The sequence below is a fragment of the Triticum aestivum genome, chromosome 5B, assembly GCF_018294505.1.
Source record: "Triticum aestivum cultivar Chinese Spring chromosome 5B, IWGSC CS RefSeq v2.1, whole genome shotgun sequence".
Taxonomy (NCBI): domain Eukaryota; kingdom Viridiplantae; phylum Streptophyta; class Magnoliopsida; order Poales; family Poaceae; genus Triticum; species Triticum aestivum.
This window is the reverse complement of record NC_057807.1, coordinates 286,639,386-286,646,979: the sequence shown is the minus strand read 5'-3', so window position 1 is coordinate 286,646,979 and position 7,594 is coordinate 286,639,386.

Below are 7,594 nucleotides of genomic sequence, written 5' to 3'. Positions count from 1 at the left end.
TTAGTATGCTTGAAGTATTACTATTTCTTATGTGAATATGAACTTTACTTTGAATTATTTGGATCTGAACATTCATGCCACAATAAAGAAAATTACATTGAGGATTATGCTAGGTAGCATTCCACATCAAAAATTCTGTTTTTATCATTTACCTACTCGAGGACGAGCATGAAGTAAGCTTGGGGATGCTTGATACGTCTCCAACGTATCTATAATTTTTGATTGTTCCATGCTATTATATTACCCATTTTGGATGTTTATGGGCTTTACTTTACACTTTTATATCATTTTTGGGACTAACCTACTAACCGGAGGCCCAGCCCAAATTGTTGTTCTTTGCCTATTTCAGTGTTTCGAAGAAAAGGAATATCAAACAGAGTCCAAACAGAATGAAACCTTCGGGAGCGATCTTTTTGGAACAAACACAATCCAGGGGACTTGGAGTGGACGTCAAGCAACAAACAAGGCGGCCACGAGGGTGCCCGGCGCGCCCCCACCCTCATGGGCCCCTCGAGCGTTAGCCGACCTACTTCTTCCTCCTATATATATCCACGTACCCCGAAAACATCCAAGAGCACCACGAAAACCTAATTCCACCGCTGCAACCTTATGTATCCACGAGATCCCATCTTGGAACCTTCGCTGGCACTCCACCAGAGGGGGAATCAACCATGGAGGGCCTCTACATCATCTCCAAGGCCTCTCCTATGAGTTGTGAGTAGTTTACCACATACCTTCGTGTCCATAGTTATTATCTAGATGGCTTCTTCTCTCTCTTTGAATCTCAATACAAAGTTCTCCTCGATCTTCTTGGAGATCTATTCGATGTAACTCTTTTTGTGGTGTGTTTGTCGAGATCCGATGAATTGTGGGTTTATGATCAAGTTTATGTATGAGAAATATTTGAATCTCCTCTGATTTCTTTTATGTATGATTTGTTGTCTTTGCAAGTCTGTTCGAATTATCAGTTTGGTTTGGCCTACTAGATTGATCTTTCTTGCAATGGGAGAAGTGCTTAGCTTTGGGTTCGATCTTGCGGTGTCCTTTCCCAGTGACAGCAGGGGCAGCAAGGCACATATTGTATTGTTGCCATCGAGGATAAAAAGATGGCGTTTATGTCATATTGCATGAGTTTATCCCTCTACATCATGTCATCTTTCTTAATGTGTTACTCTGTTCTGATGAACTTAATACTCTAGATGCAGGCATGAGTCGGTCGGTGTGTGGAGTAATAGTAGTAGATGCAGAATTGTTTCGATCTACTTGTCACGGACGTGATGCCTATATACATGATCATGCCTAGATAATCTCATAACTATGCGCTTTTCTATCAATTGCTTGACAGTAATTTGTTCACCCACCGTAATACTTATGCTATCTTGAGAGAAGCCACTACTGAAACCTATGACCCCTGGGTCTATCTTTTATTATATAAGTTTTCCATCTACTTTTATTTGCATCTTTTATTCTATCATAAAAATACCAAAAATATTTATCTTATCATATTATCTCTATCAGATCTCACTTTTGCAATTTACCATAAAGGGATTGACAACCCCTTTATTGCATTGGTTGCGAGGTTCTTGTTTGTTTGTGTAGGTGCGTGGGATTTTTGAGGAGCCTCCTACTGGATTGATACCTTGGTTCTCAAAAACTGAGGGAAATGCTTACGCTACTTTGCTGCATCACCCTTTCCTCTTCAAGGAAAACCAACGCAGTGCTCAAGAGGTAGCACTTCACCCTTCATGAGTTGCTTTATATTATTACCTGGATGTCTGGTGCTTCGCCACCATGAACGCCGTGCGCCCTTACGAACCCACTCGTGACTGCCTCATGATTAAGGACTGGCACGGCGTTTGTGCTCGGGTTCATCCCAGCAGTGTTGCTAAACCCAAGTGGCAGAGCTTTGTCTCGCGGGCCAGCTCCGTGTACGTCACCTCCAGTGGTCCTTGGTGCCTTGTTCTCGCGTGAACTAATCGTGAGTGGATAAGCTAGGGCGTGCGACATGGTGCCTTGCCGCCATGGGAGCCGTGCACCGGTTATCTTTCTTTAGGATTGTTGCATGAGAAGTCTGGGCACGGCATCTGTGCTCGGGTCCGTCCCTACAGCGTCGACAAATCCAGCGGCTAAGCCCTGTCTGGTGGGCCGGCCCTGTTCACGTCACCTCCTAGGGTCGCTGGTGTTTAGCCTTTTCATGCAATATCCTCCGAAGATTCACTCGGCGCAGGTGACCTAACCATCTCGCAGGACCTCCACGAACATCCCAACCAAGAATTGAGGCGCAACCCGCCTTGAGGTAGGGCCTCATGAGTCCTGCACTGGCTCACGGGTGCCCACATACAGCTCCTCTTGTCCTGTCGTGCAAGCCACGTGCCAGGACGGGGTTGTACACGCCCCGGAGTCTCCCCTCAGAGGGAGCTCCCACCCACGCACCAGTAGAAGCCCCATGCTCCGCGCTGGCAGATGACATGGTCGAGGAGTGTCTATGCCCATGCAAGAGAGGAAGCATCATGCTCCGCACTGATGATAAATAACTGGGGGTACCCTAGCGGCTGCACTAACCTTGAGAGAGCCCCTAGGGCTCACCGTCCGACCCCATTGCGCCACCTTTCCCCCGGGAAAGCCGCGCAAGGGGGCTGGGCACGGGGGCTGCATCCAGGTCACGCCTGACGCACGCCACCCTACCAGGTCCTCCGCACCTGGTCTTCTCGCGACCCTCCCAGGCAAAAGCTGGCGAGGAAAGATATGAGGACTCCGGATTAACCCAGACGCTGCACATATTTCCTTCGTGAGGGTCGTTCGTACGTCAAGGGGGACCCCTGAGCATCGCGACTCAGGGGCCTCACTGGTCATGTAGCCCCTCACCCCTTGGTCTCGTCCTGGCAATCCGGACGCCCCAACAGCGGTTGAAGTATGCGCAGGGCCGGTCCCAAGTAGTGCGTCTTAGGATCAATGGTAACAGGAGACAAGGGACACGATGTTTTTACCCAGGTTCGGGCCCTCTCGGTGGAGGTAAAACCCTACTCCTGCTTGATTGATATTGATGATATGGGTATTACAAGAGTTGATCTACCACGAGATCAGAGAGGCTAAACCCTAGAAGCTAGCCTATGGTATGATTGTTGTTGTACATATCTATCGACTAGCCTGGCCCCGGTTTATATAATGCACCAGAGGCCTAGGATAACAAGAGTCCTAGCCTAATACGCCGGTGGGGGAGGAGTCCTTGTCTTGATCGCCAAGTCTTGTGGATTCTTCCTTGTATGCGGCAGCTGTCCGGACTGGCCCATGAGTATACGGCCATGGGGGTCCTCGGCCCAATCCAACTGATCGGGAGACGACGCGTTGAGTACCCCCTATTCCAGGACACCGTCAGTAGCCCCATGAACCGGTCTTCAAGTTAGGGACGCTCCTCGATTCTTCCAAACTATTCTTCATCTTCGGTTGCCGGTCTTGAAAACTGGTTCAACAAATCTTCTCATCTTCTATGCATTCGACGAGTTTACACGTCGGGTGTCCGAGGAGCCCCTTTAAGTTTCCAGCCTTTATCAATGCCTTGTTATTTTTATGCCATGCCTCGGGTTTGAAGTTGTTCCCGGGCAGCACCGTCCTCTTGCGTCCGAGCTCCAACGCCGTACTGCATTCGAGGTATCTTTTGCAGCCGAGCATCAATGCCGGACTGCTTCCCAGCTCTAACGCTGGACTATGTATCCGAGCTCCAACGCCAGACCGTATCCGAGCTCCAACGCCGAACTATGTATCCGAGCTCCAACGCCGGACTTTATCCGAGGTGTCATAAATCACCTTGGTTCAAAGAAGTTTGAAGGAGTTTAGCCGAGCTTAATGCCGGAAATGCCCTCTATGGAGCCAGCCACTAGCGCCCGAGCTTTATGCTGGATTGCTTCCAAGGTGGTGCACCACCCCGAATGTGGGCCGATTTTTGTCAATATTTTTGATTGGTGCCAGTAGCCCTCAAGGTGGGTATCGGTCTAAAACCCGAGATGCACATGAAGGATGACATAAGACCGCTGATCCCCGTAGCTGCTGAGACTCAAGTTGATTTGCAAAATCGGTCTGAGGATCAAGTCCTAGCTCGGCAGAATACTTCGGGACACAAAAAGCGGCGTGCTCAGCCCTCAAGACTCAGGTTGGGTGCGGCCGACCAACCTGAGGATCAAAATCTCCTTGGAAACTGTATTGCACTTAAAATTTTCTGCATAGAACAGGCAATGCAGTAGCCCCCGAGACACTGGTCGGGTGGCAACACCAGATCAGGGGATTGATGTGCCCCTTTAATATTTGTAAATAATAAGCCCGAAGCCCAGTAGCCCCCGAGCCTTAATGCGAGCACGGGAGGCCGAATTAAGGATCGATATCCATAGTAAAATCACAAATTATGTGTAATGACTCTATGTATCCAAGTACTTTACGTCATTAATGCTCGGATCCGCATTGTACAAAACTTTGTTGACCGACAATCAGCTTCCGCCTCCTCGGTCAATAGCCGAGGAGTGTTTGACCTACTTTATAAAGCCTTTATGAGGGCAAAAATTTACAACAAACAAGGCAATCTGGCCATACGGTTTTATAAACAAAGGTACGCGGAGAGACATGTTATATTACTGTTTAATAGAAGAAATGTCTTCCAAAGAAAATAGTCCCGCTATCGGTTCCTTTCTTTGGGTTGTCATGCTAAGCATGATCATGAAACCTCAGCTCCAATGTAAGAGCAAAATATCGAGGATTTAGTTTGGGAGGCCAGTTAATAGCCCCCAGTAGTGTTCGGCAACAGTTGAGGTCAAGCCGTGAACACTTCGGCCATTGTTATGAATGGCCCGCCGTCATTGGATCGCCGACCAGTTTACGCTTATTGTGACAGTCAGTTTTCGACTTTCTCCACTGAGGTGCTTAACCATGTGAGCTGGAAGCACAATCACAGTGGTTCTCCCTTTGCACACCTAGCCGAACAAAGCGGAACATAGGAGGCAAGCGCAGGAGCCGGGCAACCCAACTATTGACCGAAGACACAATTCGAAACCGATGCATATATAGCAATATCCGAGAATGTTTTTGCCGAATCTCTAAAGGTGTCCGGCGTTGCACTGCAAGACTTGTGCTGAAAACACACAAATAGTTTAAAAGTGCCATGGGCTCGAAAAGCCAAAAAACTTATTCAAAAGGTTAATGTCCGAACTAAATCAACTGTTCGGTGCCAATCCGAAAATTGGACTTTAGAAAAAAAGGTGCTTCTGCCGTGCTTTAACATGACACATCCTATCTCAAAACTTCAAGCGGGTCAGCCTACGGCTTCAACCTCCTATCCCGAAGGCGGAGTACTTCTTACTAGGCCAGTTTAGCAAACTAAACTCTAGCGGCTTTGAGAGAGAAATTAGGCTCCCCGGCTAGTGACCGCACACTTGTGTCGAAAAAAGGAGTGATGAATAATAATAAAAACTTTGCAACGACTAAGAAGAAAAACACTTATCATAAAATGGCTAATATAAATTTAAGAGCCCCCAAGTGACTTGGGTAAAAGAATGATTGCATGTACCGAAGTACTTATATCATATCTATGTTCAACCGAACTTTAAACGCGTCTTAACCGACCGTCGGCTTCTCCCTCTTCGGTCAAGGACCAAAAAGTGTTATGTACTCCATCTGTCGAGAATATCAATGGTGTTTCCAATAACCAGGCAATCAGGCCATAAGACTGTAACAGACAAAGCGCGCTCAGGGAACTTATGCTATATTACTGCGAAGAGTAAGAAGCATCTTCGAAGAAAATAGTACCCCCACCGATACCTTTCTTCGGTGCTCATTGTTATTATGAGACTTGTGCAATAGATTTTTTGTACTCATGAGTTCCGTTGTGTGCCGACCATGATTGAGAACAATAAGAGCGCTAGCTTTAGGCTTCACCCAGTCTGAGGTCCGGCTCGGGTGACCCGATCGTGACAATCGCAGAGGTGCTCCCTTTACTCCCTAGCCGAACAATCGGGAACGTAGGGGAAACACAGGAGCCAGGCAACCCAGCTTGCAAATCGCTTAAGTTAATATGGTGCATATTGTGGCGTAATACACGAACAAGGAACGAAGCCGTACAAGTATAACCATATGCAAGAGGAAAAAGCTTCATGAAGGAAGCCCCCAAGTAAACGGGGTATTTGAATTTGTGTGTCACAAACAAAGTTTTGACAAGGAAATTTTTACAAGCAACTTTTTTCTAAAAAAGTATAATGCTTGGCCGAGCCGAACACAAGTTAAAAATTTAAAACTTTGAGCATGAAGACAACTTAGCTGGTTAATGTGTTCGGTATTGATGACGCGGTCCGAGCTTGATGCGGGACAAGGTTCCATCCCCGAGCCGGTCCCGAGGTGGCGGAGCAAAGAGCTCGGCACTCCGAAGTGGTGACATAGCAAGGTCAATGCAGGACGGCAGGGTGATGCCGAAGTCCCCGGCATGGGGTAATGAAGTGTTGACGAAGCCCCCCGTCCAGCCGAGGTGATGACAAAGGATATAGTCCGGCTGGATCATTTTCCTGTGCACAAAAAATAGTGCAAACCGAAGATAATAGTAATAATAAAAAAAATCGTTGCATAACAAATAATTTATGCAAGGTGAGTAATAAAAGAAATATGGCCTGGCGCTAAAGTCAATGTCGATGCAGGGCGGCGGCGTGATGCGGTAAAGGCATGGCAAAGCCTGAATTCACAGGTCGGTTCGAGTTCCGGATGTGGTGTTCGCCAGACTATGTACGGAAACTGACCGAACCATCATGCGACCGTCGTTAATGTGGCCACCATTTGATAGACCTACGTACATATGACGGACAAACCAGAGTAATAATTCATTGGGAAAAATGAACCCTAACAAGCTAAAAATACTAGGATTAATAGTACCTGGCTTATTTGTTGTAGCAATCCGAAGAAAGGTGGTTCCCAAAATTGGGACTCGATCCGCACACCTATCGCCTAATGGGCGATAAAGCAACGGCATGGCGATGCTGGCAAAGGTTGGCTCGCCGAGGCAAAGCCCTCGGTCCAGCTAACGTGACGGAGCTGGTCGGCCAGCGACACCGAAGTCTCCGGAGTAGGTTGATGAAGAGATGATGAAGCCCCCGGTCCAGCGATGCAGGTCGTGACGTGGTCGATGCCGGCTTGATGAAGTGACCGTGTGGCGATGCAGGTGTGCCCGCTCCGTGTAATCCGTGGGGCGGCGATGTTGATGACGATTTATCCTTCGTGATGCCGAACTATTAGTCGGCTGGCCGAGATGATGATCCGAAGAAATTGAGCTCGGCTCAACAAAGCGACGACGTGTCTAACGCAGGTCGGCCGCCGTGGAGTGATGTTGTCGGGCTGGTTTGACACCGGCGCGACGGTGAGGTTTGTATTGCAAGAATACTTTTAATACTACTAGGATGTGTTTGAGAATAAAACACAACACCCCATACGAAAACTTCCTTCAAAAAGGGTGCCCGAGATCCCGTTCATAAAGAAGATGAATTCGGGTCGGATTCGTTCTCGCGCAGAAAACAAATCCAAAAAGTGATGCACTAATCGGAAGTTTCCCGGAGTTTGGACGGTCGGATCG